A 14,437-nucleotide genomic window follows, 5' to 3' on the forward strand; every position below is an offset into this window, starting at 1 on the left:
TTTGTGTATTTCCATTATAAGAGATACCTTCTGTGTGTCCCTGTGCATTTATAAACCAGACACTAACTACCTCAGATGCTGGCATGTGTATATATTCTAGTATTTCTTCCCTACTGGCCATGTAAGGTGAGTGTCATATCCATTTGAAAAATAAAGAAATGAGACTGATTATTTTGCCTGGAATCATATATCTTAGGTGGACTGAGTGGCTCCAATGTCTATTCTCTGAATTTTAGATGCTTTTCTGGATGCTAATGTTTGATAGGCCTCTTTTAAGTAGATAACAGCTCTACCTAAACTCCATTTCTTTAGAAAGGATAAGATTTACCAGTCATTGACCTACTCACATGGTTTTGGTTTAAACCGGACCCGAATGTCATTCTAAGAACAGAGATTGGACTGGAATGACTCATTTTCCAAAAAGAATCTGAAGCAAAAAAAAAAAAAAAAAATTAGTACATTTCAGACATGGCCATAATTTGATTTGTCCTTGGGCAACATATATGAAGTTATAGTTTTTCTTTTGCAGAGAAATTTACTTTTACAGGATCTGCTCATCACTGAGCTACCTTGACAAACTCAAAACCACCACATGCATCTGGCAAATGTTAATGGACCTCACTGCCTCTTCCAGGCTTATTTAAGTAGAAAATTTTTATTTTGACTGCAAGGGTTATGAGCCACAACATCAACAGAACTGGGTAACCCAGAATAAGCTTTTCTGTTTTATCAAAATTCTTCATTTGTCTGAAATTTAGCAGCATATTGCTACCTCAGGTTCAGGCAAGGATCAGAGTTTATTCTTGGAATTGCTATGCCTGACACTTCTGAAATTGAAATTTCATGTAAGTCCATCTGATTTATTCATAGTCTATTATTTAGCAAGACACTCCCACCATCAATATTATCTAGGAATTTATGGAACCAATTACTTTTTGAGAGACTGTCACTTGCTTTTTATTGTGTGCCTTGAGGTAATTTTGTGTAAGAGTAATTTGTAAGTCAACACAAATATAGCAGTATGGGTACATCAGAATTTTGGAATAAAGAGAAAAAAACATAGTCCTAGATCAAGGACTATGCTACAAAACTGAAAGGGGGCTCAACCAGAAGATTAGGGGATAGAATATGGTACAGAATTATCTAGAAGATTACAAGTATATGAAGGCAGAGATCAAACAGAAAATCTTTGGAAAAGTAGTTAAAAAAAAAACCATGAAGCCATAGACATAAAATAACTGTCAAAGAATAAGAAAGTAAATTAGTATATTTTAGCCTCACTGCACATTAGCATCACTTAAGGAGCTTTAAAAAAATACTAATTAATCGGAAGAGAAATATGAGCACATTCTTTGAAAGCTCCCAGGTGATTCAAATAATTCATCTAGGGTCAAGAAACTCTAAATGATGCTTTGAAGTCTATTTATAGGTCTCTTGCTTTGGGGAGATCAAAGATTGGTCTATAAATAGAGACTTATTTTGAATTTTATCTTAGTAGCATTTAAAAATCTTTGTTTTCTGTGGAAGACTGCAAGAGTAAATCAAAGTTAGAACAATAAGAACCCCCAATGGTTTATATGTAGCTAATTTTTCACATCTTTTCATATTTTTATTACGGTGATCTATTCTTTAAAATTCATGATGACCCATGCTTTGACTCCTGATAGCTTTGAGAGGGACTAAAGAAAAATATCAGTCTTATTTTAGAAAGAACTTTTAAAAAGCTGTAGCTCCATTTCCTTGTTAATTTAAATAGCAGCTGCCCTTTTTATTTTCCTTTCTAAAGAAATCATCAGAGGTCCACTCTACTATTTGTGTGATATGAAACATCTATTTTATGTAGACAAAAAATACTTTTCTTCAATCATCTTCCCTCAGGAATTTTGCAGTCTGCCACGACTACCAGGTTAAAAAAATTTTTTTGACCTTAGGAAAGTTTACTTTGGAATGTGTCTCAGACCAGAATGCCCTTAGCATCTTTCCATTATTCCTGGACCATGGGTGGCAGCATCAGTTCCTGGCCTCTTCTAATCCACTGCCTGAGCTTCTCCTACTCTTTGCAGGGAACACTCGGCATGTGGCCTCTCCTCATCTGCAATGTTGGTTTCTGAGGAAATCATTATATTTTGTAAATGTATTCCCTAGGAACATTGTAGTTATGGGGTGTTTGTGTCATTAATTGAGTAACCTACCTGCCTGAACCTGCCATATTTAAAGGAAGAGGCAGATCTTGACGAACTGTTCCTGTAAATGTGATAATCAGTGTAATAGGGAAGGTATCAGGTTTTTGAAAAACCAAAGGAATATTTTCTTTTAGAGTGACAGCAGGTAAAATTTAATGGAAATTCAGAAAATCCAGCCAGTATAAGAGTTGCTGCACAGCCAGTGTTGGCCACCCATTGCTTCTATAAAATAACTGGTACAGTCAATCCAAATGAGGTTGACTCACAACGGAAATCATGCAAGAACTAAATAAGCGGAAGTGGTGGCCTTTGAGCTTCAGGTTGCTAATGCATGATCTGGAAATGTATTAACCCAAGGAAACTGGGCAACTTTAAAAAGGCCTAGGACTTATTCTGCAGCATCACTTAGAATCTGACCCTTGGTTTCAGCAGATCCTATTTCCAGGACATCAGGGGACATGTGGGCGGCCTGAGTCATTTTCATTCCTTTCCAGTGAACCCTCCCTCTCCGGCCTCCCCGAATACCCGTAAGCAATCTGCTACTTTCTATCCTGCAGAATGTAATAATTTACCGAGAATGCTTCTGAACAAAAACTTGAAAATCCAACCACGCATATGAATCCACAGCAAATTAGAATTTGTTCATTTGCCCTCAGTTTGCTCTGGTCCCCTTGCTTTCTTCTACCTTCAGCTGGAATACTAGGTTTGGTTAGAGCCACTCGGATAATGCCAGGTCACCCTGAGGGTTCAGTTCTGTTGTTGGGTAAGGACAAGAATAATGAAGCAGATCAGATGGTACTGGGTGCTTCTGTTTTATTGGGACCAATAGTTTTCTTTTGCGGGTTTTCAGAAATGGGATATAATTCTGTGAGAGAATCTGAAAGTCTTTGCATCTGCAAATACATAGCTTCAGCAAACCAGAAAGCCCCAGGCTCCTTTCGAAAATATTTGTAGGGTGCCCCGGGAGATTCTCTAGCCTGATAAGGCCATGGTCAGGGACTGCACTCTGCTGTCACTGTTGTGCTGCCTTCTCTGCATCTAGAAGTTATGCTCCTTGGGTAGCCCTGGTGTCAATTAATTAGATATTAATAGCAGAACATATGTGCATCTATCCCCTACTGTCTCTTGGCTTTAACCAAGCTGCTGAGGGCTGGGGGAGAGATGAGCTTCTGGTATAGGTATGTGTGAAGATGTTAGAAGGATGCAAGAGGGGAAGCACCTCATACCTCCAACTTGGGGTTTGACTACTTGTTTCCACCTCCTGCTGCTCTGCTGTGGCAGATGAAGTACTCCTGCCCCTGCCTCTCATCACTCTTGTCCTTGAAACTCTCCCAGAAATAACTCATTGAATGAGAGAGAATGTAGCCTCCCCAAATCCTGCCTCTAATGACCTCCTTGAGGATAAATTTCTTTTTTTTTAAAGATTATTTATTTATTTATTCATGATAGACAGAGAGAGAGAGAGAGAGAGAGAGAGAGAGAGGCAGAGACACAGGCAGAGGGAGAAATAGGCTCCATGAGGGAGCCTGATGTGTGACTTGATCCCGAGGCTCCAGGATTACACCTTGGGCCGAAGGCAGGAGCCAAGCCACTGAGCCACCCAGGGATCCTCAACTTCCCCCCTTTCATCACAAACATACACGTACTTGTAGTCTCTTTTCCCTGCCTGAAACCGTCCCCAGTCTGGTGTGGATGGCTCAGGGCCCAGTTCAGGACAAATGTGGTCAGACTTTATGTCCACACCACTCTCATTAGTTATTTGAGCAAATCAGCATTGAGCTCAGACTTCTAATTGGGTTGAACTAGGTGATGGCTCAGATCCCTTCCAGCTTGACTCCTGGTGAATCAGAAGAGCTTTTTGAGTTACTTAGTACATTCTCGATAGCTGTTTACTTCTTCTGTAATACGGCAGATGCACAGAAAGATCTAGTCCTATCTCCTTTCTTAAAGAACTAATCTGTTTATAAAATGGTAATGAACAACCTTGTCATCACCTGTGACCATGCCTGCCTTCATACAGATCCATAGTATTGTAAAGCATCTTCATATTTATTATCTCAAATAGCCTGCTCAGGATATTTTATAGAAGAGAAAGCAGAGCCTCAGAAAATTAGGATGGTTATTCAAGGCACTGAGGGTAGTAAATGGATGAACTAGGGTTAGAATCCACTTTTTTGTCACTTGAAGTCTGGTACCATTTCCATATCACTATGATAAAATAGTATAAGCCAGAATGCAGTAACATCATCCAAATGGTATAGGTTATGCCCTATGTATGTCTCATACAAAGGAGGCAATGAGTGGTGGGGAAAGGTCACATTTTACTGTTGTAAAACAAAGGAGACAAGTTTATACTATTGCCATAGTGAGTATTTCTATAGGTTACATCTCTTCTTAGAGTATCATAGTCACTAATACAATGTTTGTTTTCATGAGCTAGACTTCATAATAATGCTAATTTTTTCCCCTATTCTGAGTCGTGCCACATCCACCACCCTCCCCAGCCTTGGTCTCCTCCCTCTGTACAACTCTTTCTACCTTTGGTGCTTGAAATAAATTATTAGTAACCTTGACAGAGGATGTCGATATCTGGAAAAGCCACAAATTGACATCTTTCCTACTGTATTGGGCTTATCCCTGTTAGAATCTTATCTACAGTACTCTTCTTCATACTAGGAAATGAACCCTAGGTAACACATGTAATCAGATTGGCTCAATTACGTTTTAAGTCCCAGCAGAGACCAAATGCGGAGATCACTCGTAAATTAGCGTAACTAAGATTACAAGCTACTAGAGGGCAGGGATCAATGAGCAATTTATACCTTGACAGTTTTTCTTTTAGCACTGACTCCTAGTATGATCTATTCTGCTTCTGTTTTGTAATTTTAATTGAATTAGATTTCAGGGAATGAAGGACAGCTGCTTTTGAGGTCTGTCGAAGTGTTTAACACATTGGGGGCGGGCAAGGAGAGAAAAGAACAATAAGCCCAATTAATTTCTTCCCTGTGAACCTTTTACCGTTAGGAAAGCAAATTGTCCTCAAAACTTCATTGTCCAGAAACGAAGCCTTTGTTTAAAGAACAAGCGTAAATTCTAGAGCTTCAGCTTATTGAATTTAGTGCAATGGCTTGTGGCCAAAAATTTAATGAGGGCTGAAATGACGGATATCTCCCCCCATTCAACTCCTCCGCTGGGACTGCGGTTGAGGAGAGAAAGAGTTGTCTTAAGGCTCAAAACAGAGTTAATACATTCTGTCTATTTGCAACTTTCATCAAAATGAAGTCACCTTCATCACAATGACTTGTGGCAGGATTTTTGTCCTCATTTGCCATTTTTAGTTGGAATTTTGAGGGAAAATAAGGGAAAATCAATCACTCTGTCCTCTTTCTCCTTGTACCTTGCAGAGTCGGGGAGGCTTTCCAAACTTCAGAGTAACAAGGCTGAGAACAAAGGAGAGGAGATCTTTTCAGTAGTTTGCAAAGTTGAGTGGCTTGCTTTATGGATAGAAGGGTAAACTTAGAACTTTAAGTCTCACTGAATATTAGATGAAGAATTTGGAGGGAGCCAAACCAAGGAAAGGGAAGAAAAATGAGAAGGCAAGGGGCCACAGAGTTCTCTCTTAGATCCCTCTCATTAGCCCTTCTTGTAAATAAGGGACTGCTTTCAGTTTTTTCAGCATCCTTACCATTTATTGAATATGAGGAGATTAAAGCATTACTCTGGTATGCCTAGGGTCTTTCTCTCTGAAAGACAAGTATTTGACTCCATGTTCTTCCCCTGGGGAATAGCGATGTCAACAACAGAGACTTAGGTTATTATAGCCATCATGAGAGTGTGTGCATGTGTATGTGCATGTGAGTCTGTGTGTATGTATGTGTACATGTTTTCCAAGTACAGGACGAAAAATGAATTGGACTGGGCACCTGGTTGGCTCAGTCTGAGGAGCACACGACTCTTGATCTTGGGTTCGTGAGTTCAAGCCCCACATGGCATGGAGGGATTACTTAAACAAATAGAACTTAAAAAGAAAAATGAGTAGGACTATCAGCAATCAGCATCAAACTCATGGATTTTTTTTTAGCCTAAGAACAAGCAGGAAGCTGCCTTCCTTGCTAAGTGTCTTATGGAGTCTGAGTAGAATAAAACATTGGGCATCAGATAAAAATAGGAGATAAACCTGGACTAGACTGTGGTTTGGAATCTTCTAGCTTTTCGCCTAGAGATGTATTTTTCATGCCAAGCATACGACACTAACTCTAGGCAAATTAATACCAGCTTTTAATCTAAGTTGAAACTCTAGAGATGATGGCTCTATTATTCACGTGTCGAATACCCGAACCTCAGGCACGGCTGCTTTAACAAACAACATAGTTCAGCTGAAATAGACTTTTACTGTATATTATCAGGCAGGTGAATTTAATGTGAAACTCATTTCCATAATTAGGGCTATTGAGAGTGTCACTGTAATTATGGTTACTTAAAAAAAAAAGTTCCTTCCTAATTATCATCTGAGGGGTGTGCTCTCAACGGATTAATGATAGCATTACCCACTGCTGAGCCAGACTCAGGATTAAATAGACCAAACATCTGCTGCCGTGACATCTCCCCAATGCACTTTATGGTGGCATATTAGGTCAGACCAATACTGATTTATCTTTAAAAGCTATGCTTGCCTCAATTGGATAGAAAGTTTTTGTAAAAGTAGGCTTAAAGCTTGAATTCGAGAGAAAAATTCTTTCAATTTCTCACTTTCTTTTGCAAGCAGAAATGGAATTCCTGTGCAGGGCACAAAGTAAATGCTAAATGTTAACTTCGTGTAGATTTAACTTTGAGCATTTTTTATTTTCTGTAATATATTAGGGTAAAATTGGCTGGGATGGAGGATAGATCTTAAACTTTTGACTTTGCATCATGGAAAGATACTAACTGATCCAGGGGAAATAGGAATCCCTTAGGGAAAGGAGGTGACCTTTGTGTTTTCAAATCATAGACTGAGGCCATGAAAAGGTGAGGTCAATTAGCTCCATGCACACATAGGTATTGTGGGTCATGTTGATTAGGACAGCATATTTTTTTAGGGGCTAGTTCTGACTTGGACAGCATCCTTAGAATAGTTCTCTGTTTATTGGCAAACCTATTTTAGTTAGGTAATAAGAAAAAACATAAAATGCTCACATTTTATTTTTAAATTATTTATTTTGTAAGTGATCATGCTCTTTCCAAAGAGGCAAGCTCAGTCTGGAAGGAGAAGAACTCAATAAAGAAGCTAGTCAGGGCACCTGGGTGGCTCCATTAGTTAAGTGTCCAACTCTTGATTTCAGCTCATGTCATAATCTCAGGGTTGTGAGATTGAGCCCCACATCTGGCTCTGTGCTTAAGAGCCTGCTTAAGATTCTCTCTCCCTCTCCTTCTGCTCCTCCCTCCCTCTCTCCCACTTGAGTGCACTCTCTCTCTCTAAAGAAAAGAAGCTAGTAATTGTCTTGAGAAGTCTGCCTAAATATATATATTTTTTCCAATATGAGTTTATTTTATTTTATATTTTAAAGATTTTTTTAAAAAATTATTCATGAGAGACACACACAGAGAGAGGCAGAGACACAGGCAGAGGGAGAAGCAGGCTCCATGCAGGGAGCCCGGTGTGGGACTCGATCCCAGGTCTCTAGGATCAGGCCCTGGGCTGAAGGCAGTGCTAAACTACTGAGCCACCTGGGCTGCCCTCCAAAATGACTTTATTTTAATATAATTGGCTGCAATACCCTATTGAGATAGGTTTTATAAAGGTTTTATGTTCCAGTTTGTGTAAAGGTAATGAGCTAGTGGACTTTTGTCGGATTTTATGTGTTGGAAGAGTCTTTGAGGGGTTTCCAGTCCAAATGTAAGGAACTTACAAGTTGCCATTCCATCCTAATAACAAGTAAAAATCTGAAAAAATTAACTCTTCTTATATCCATCAGAGAAGTGAGGTCACAGCGAAAATTGTTGATCCCCAAATCGAAGAGATAAGTAGATCAATAAAAAAATCACAATTTACTGGATCAGAAACCCATAAGCAGCAACTTTAGTGGGAACCACTGCAGGGATAGGAAAACCTAAACTGTAACTGATGAATTGCTAGGGGGCTCAGTGTGGACACTCTAAGAGATAAAAATTCCAGGGGGATCCAGTCATGGGAAGGCCCCACACTTTTGTCAGTTTCACATCCCGGAGCTCTAGCAGGTCCTTGGAGTGAGTATTGGAGAAAAATCCCATCATGCTTCCAGTAGCGGGAGGAGAAAGGTAAAAATTTTGAAATCCTCCAGAACATTCTGTTGTTCTTAACAAGGCCTGCCCTTAGGAACTATTTTTCTATAGCCTAAGCTGCTGGGGTTTTATCAGAGCCTAACCTGCTTGAGAAAAGGGAAATGCTCAACTCTAGCCCTTTCTAGCCATTCTGTCTCATCTAAGGGTGGAGGAAAGACAAACTGAGAAGCACTGGTGAAATTTACAGAAACACAGCTGCCAAAAGACTGAGACTTACTCATAGGACAATAGAATGCTGCCCCCCCCACCCCCACCATACCACGCAATGCCTATTTGTTAGTTTCTTTTACCTAGTACATCATGTCTAGATTCCAAAAAAATTACAAGAAATCCTAGAAGGCAAAAACACAGTTTGAAGAAACTGAAGAAGCATAAGATTCAGAGTCAGATATAGTAGGGATATTGGAATTATTGGTCAAGGAATTTAAATTGACTGATTTTTTTTTTTTTTCAGAAAGCATCAACTGCTAATCAACAACTAATTTTTATTTTTATTGAATTGTGGTTTGAGCGTACATAATCAAACATGGATTACAGTGGAGTTTATATTTTAATTGTACCTTAAATATACACGTTAAAAAAGAAAAGCCCTTAAGTATTTTAAAAAAGAAATAGAATTTTACCTGTTCAAAAATAAATAAATAGAATGACTATGATTAATATGCTAAGGTCTCTACTGGGAAAAGTAGACAGCATGCAAGAACAGATGGATAATGTAAGCAGAGAGATGGATATTTTAAGAAAAAATTAAAAAATGCCTGAGATCAAAAACACAGTGACAGAAATTACAAACGCCTATGGTATCTTATTAGTGGACTAGAGGTAGCTGAGGAAAGAATCTGGGCTTGGAGATATGACCATAGAAACTTTAAAAACTGAGAAGCAAAGAAAAAAAGAAAAAAAAAAACACAAGAGAATATCCAAAGATTGTGGCACAGTTAAAGAAGATTGAACATATGCACATGTGGAATAGCATAGGAAGAGAGAAAGGAACAGAAGCAATATTTGAAGCAATAACAACTGAAAGTTCCCACAAATTAATGTCAGACACCAAACCACAGATCTAGGAAGCTCTGAGAATACCAACAAAATAAATGACAAGAACCCAAAAGCAAAACAGAAACACAAAAACACAACATCTAGGCATATTGTATTCAAACCTAATAAAGTCAAAGATTAAAAAAAAAACATCTAAAGCCAGAAGAGAAAAACATCATGCTTCTAGAGGAACAAAGGTAAAAATAACTTCTGACTTCTCTTCAAAAATCATGCAGGCAAAAAGAGAGTGCAGTGAAATAATTAAAGCATTGAGAGAAACACCAACCTAGAATCCTGTATGTTGTGAAGTTATCCTTCAAAAGTGATAGAAAAATAATTACTTTCTCAGACAAACAAAAATTGAATTTGTTGAAGTAGATCTGCCTTGCAAAAAATATTAAATGAACTACTTTTGAGAGAAGAAAAATGATTTAGGTCAGAAACTTGGATCTCTTTAAAGAAAGGAAGAACATTGGAGAATGAATAAGTGAAGAAAGTGTCTCAGCCAAATGGGACCAGAGAATCTAATATAAGTCTTGGGATTTCTCCTTTAAGCCTCTCAGATGATCTAGAACTATAGCCCCTCCTCTTTTGGCCATCCCAGACCTTGTCCTTGGTGACTGTGCTCCGGAACCTTGTCAGCCCAATCTCCCACCTTATGCCTATACACTTTCTCTCCACCATGTCCTTGGCTGACATTGATTGGTTTCACCTCCATCACAATCCCAAAGGTGATCTCGGACATCCAAACACACAGTAGTCATCTCATGTGCAGGCTACCTGATGCAAATGGCTTTTAAAATTCTTCTTGGGGGCAACCCCGGTGGCTCAGCGGTTTAGCGCCACCGTCAGCCCAGGGCGTGATCCTGGAGACCCGGGATCCAGTCCCACTTTGAGCTCCCTGCATGGAGCCTGCTTCTCCCTCTGCCTGTGTCTCTGCCTCTCTCTCTCTCTCTCTCTCTCTCTCTCGTGTGTGTGTGTGTGTGTCTCATGAATAAATAAATAAAATCTTTAAAAAATTATTTTTGGATGTTTGGACAATCTGCTTCTGACTGTGATGGCTTCTAACCAGTTTGTGGTCATATGTTACCCCCTGCACTATCCAGTCATCATGAATTACCACCTTTGTGGCTTTTTAGGTTTGGTATCTTTCTTCAGTCAGCGTTTCAGGATCCCAGCTGCACAGTTGGATGATATCACAACTTACATTCTGCAAAAATATAGAAATTCATTATTTCTCTTGTGACTCTTCTCACCTTCTCAACCTTGGCTTTTCTAGCATCCACACCAATAACATATTATTATATTTATTGGTGCTGTATTTTGTAGTACTCTATTTTCAATGGTCCTTAACTCTTACACCTTAAATAGCCTCTTCCAGTATTGCGAGTACCATCAGCAGTTCAGAAATATGGAGCCTTCTCCATCTGAAGTTCTCATCAGCTTGCTTATTTTATGGAACAGGCCTTGGGAGCTGCTTAGTTTATCTCAGTGTTCCCCCAGAAAGGGTACAGTGGCCTCCGTGGTGTGTACTGTGATCACTCCCATGCTGAATCACTTCATCTACAGCCTGAGGAAATGGGATTTCAAGAGTGCACTGTGGAGGCCCTTCAGCAGAACAACCTAATCTCAATACCTGTGCCATCGTTTTTAGGAGTGTGAGTTAAAAAAGACAGCAAAACGAAATGTCTAGAACCTGAAATCCTGCCTCTTTGTTATATAATTTTTGTAGCTCATGGCTTTGAGTCCTCTCAGTGTTTCACATCCAAATACCACTCTTTTGGTATATCCTTAATGGATGAAAGGAGTATTCTGGGATCTTACCTATGTTATAATCACTGCATGATTTAGTCCCATTACAGCTATAGGGCCTTTTTATTTCTCATCTTTGACCCAGGCTTTCTGGAGAAATGTCATAGCTCTCCTTTTTTATGCTTAAAATCCTCAAACCTTTCCAGAATTCATGTCTATTGCCAGTACAACTTTTGTGTCTCCTAATCTATTTGTATACATTATGTTAAAGATACATGTAAATAGTCCTCAACTTTGGCTTCATATTGGTATCACCTGGGGAACTTTTAAAATATTGATATCTGTGTCTCACCACAGATTCTATTTAATTGGATTGAACTGTAGCTTTAGCATAAGGATTTTTAAATTGTTCCTGTTGGTTTTAACGTGTAAGGAAGGCTGAAAACAATGGATTTATGACACATTTTGTTGAAAGATGACTAGTATGTTTGGATTCTTTACTGCCCATGAGCAGATGCTGAAGTTCCTAAAGTGATCCAAACTTACAATGGAGAATATTAAAAAGCTCACCCTAGCAGCAGGCAATGTATGTCCCAGTATTTCTTTACATATATTCTCCTTCCATACCATACTAGTCATCTGTTGTTACATTGTTCCAAACTCATCCTTCTATTACCTCTGCAAAGAGTAGCTTTTTTTCTTTCACTAGTAACAGGATCTTTAGGACTTTACTTTGAAACCATGCTTCCCTGTGTCTTGTCTTGACAAATCTGTCTGAGCTCTTGTCTGCTCCCTACCTGAGTATTCATCTCTCCTTTAAAAATGTTGCCCGTAGTTTCTGAGTCAGTATCTGGCACTTTCTGAAAACCTATCCAGTAACTAGTTTAATTTATCCAAGACTTTTACCAGAAAGCTAACTCTACCAACTTCACTGATCAGGAACTTTGATCCTGGGACACCTTGGGTGGCTCAATAGTTGAGCACCTGACTTCAGTTCAGGGCGTGATCCCGGAGTTCCAGGATTGAGTCCCACATCAGGCTTCCTGCATTGAGCCTGCTTCTCCTTCTGCCTGTGTCTCTGCCTCTCTCTCTCTCTCTCTCTCTCTCTCTCTGTCTCTGTCTCTCATGAATAAATAAATAAAATCTTAAAAAAAAAAAAAAAAAAAAGGAACTTTGATCCTGGAGAAGGGAATACCTTTTACAGAAGATAAAGCCATACCAGCCAATGGGAAAAGATGCCTCCCATTGAAAATTACTAAATCAATTAAATTAAGGGCTTGTGATTTCCTGATTATGATGAAATGCAATGAGACACGTTTGGTCTGGTCTACTTTAGAACAATGAATAGGGTGTATCTTCATTTCTGAAAACCTAAATAATGGGCAGAAACTCTTGGAATTTGCCAATGCAATTTTGATGGCTCATCTTAAATCAACTTGGTTGAGCTCACAGGGCTCACATTATCTTGGATGTTTCTTGAAGGTGTTGTTTGTTTTATTGTTGGTAGTTTTTTTTTTTTTTTTTTTTTTTCTGAGATTAACATTTAAATCGGTGGGCTTTGTGTAAAGCAAACTACCCTCCATAAAATGGGTGGGCTTCATCCAGTCAATTGAAGAATCTTTATAGAACAAAGACTGACTTTCCCTGAGCCAGAGGGAATACTGCCAGCAGACTTTGGACTCAATCTGCAACTCCTTTCGAGGTTTCTCCTGCTGGCCTATTTTGGACTTACCATGCCTCCACAATTTGTATAAGCCAACTTCTTAAAATAAACCTCTCTCTCTAAAACAAAACAAACAAAAGTCTTTTGAGAAAAGTGCACAAGAAAAAGTAAAGAACTACTAAAAACAGGGCCTTTGGAAGAAGTTAAATACTCCACTCCTGTTGGAATGCATAAATTCATCTCTATGAAATACAAAGAACAGCCCAGTGCAACACAGCTAACCTGCTTCACTCCCTCTTTGTGAATAAGTGGATACTTTCATACCCAACAATAGTAACAACAAACCAAGGTCACCTCTCTTGTTCTAGACTCCAAAATAAATAAACCATAGCCATTTCCAATAAGTGACTGGCTTCCCAATGAAACCACCTTTCTTTGTGGCTTTTACAATATTGGTATGTGACAAACCTTACTGATACAATCATGTCAAAGAACATTCTTATCATGAAGAGACTAACTGTAATCTTGTGGACTTGTTTGCCTTATAAATTTTCCCCTTTCAATGCCTGTTTATGTATTTAAATCTGGTCAGCTAATGTTTCTAAAGCTCGAACTCCACTGTACAACTTTCTGCAAGTAAACTTTATTTTCTAAACGTTCTTCATCTGTATTTCTTTCTTGTTCATTACTGAGCTTGATTTGTGCTTGTTTATGAAAAAACTACTCACCAGTATTATTTATATTAAACTGATCAAAACAAAACAACTTATTTAAATTTGAACTCTCTTGCTGATACTGAAAGATGTTTCATTATTTCATTGGCAGGTTTGAAGATAAAGCCCTTCCTGCTCTCAAGAACATGGAGCTAGATCTTTCATCGTTAACAAATTGCTCTGTAGGTGTATTGGACCATTGGTAGAACAAGAAAATACCAGAATAAGAAAAGGATATATAAGAGGGAGAATATAGGGTGAGATGGGGCTTATGGAGAAGAGAGGAGGAGGAAGGAAAGGATGTATTCTGGGCAAGACAAAGAGGGGGTAAAAACATTTTTAGCTTTAGAAAAGAAGAAACTTGGGCAGCCCTGGTGGCTCAGTGGTTTAGTGCTGCCTTCAGCCCAGGGCGTGATCCTGGAGGCCCGGGATCGAGTCCCACGTCAGGCTCCCTGCATGGAACCTGCTTCTCCCTCTGCCTGTGTTTCTGCCTCCCTTTCTTTCTGTGTGTGTCTCTCATGAAGAAAGAAGAAAGAAAGAAAGAAAAAGAAAGAAAGAGAGAAAGAAAGAAAGAAAGAAAGAAAGAAAGAAAGAAAAGAAAGTTGGTCACCACAGAGAAGTCCTTGTGACCTGGGGGCTGATACTAGAAAGTTTGCTTGAGAAGCAGTTTAAGATTAAGTCCTCTGGAGGCAGAGCCTGAGAGGGAAATTTTTATACAAATGATTTTAATGAGAGAATGCTCGTAGGAGGAGTGAGGGAAGCAGAATAGGGTAGGAGAAGATAAGCAG

At 39.0% G+C, this 14,437-nt stretch overlaps 1 long non-coding RNA gene across 2 annotated transcripts in view; it reads left to right on the plus strand.

The window, feature by feature from the left end:
* The window catches only part of LOC140639739 (uncharacterized), a 218,997-nt gene extending 204,781 nt beyond the window's left edge, over positions 1-14,216 (plus strand). For both annotated transcript variants that reach the window (XR_012036348.1, XR_012036351.1), the window contains one exon: positions 13,762-14,216. This is a non-coding gene — a long non-coding RNA (uncharacterized lncRNA). The remainder of the gene's footprint in view (positions 1-13,761) is intronic.
* Positions 14,217-14,437: the final 221 nt, after the last annotated feature.

Source organism: Canis lupus, chromosome 9, assembly GCF_048164855.1.
Source record: "Canis lupus baileyi chromosome 9, mCanLup2.hap1, whole genome shotgun sequence".
Taxonomy (NCBI): domain Eukaryota; kingdom Metazoa; phylum Chordata; class Mammalia; order Carnivora; family Canidae; genus Canis; species Canis lupus.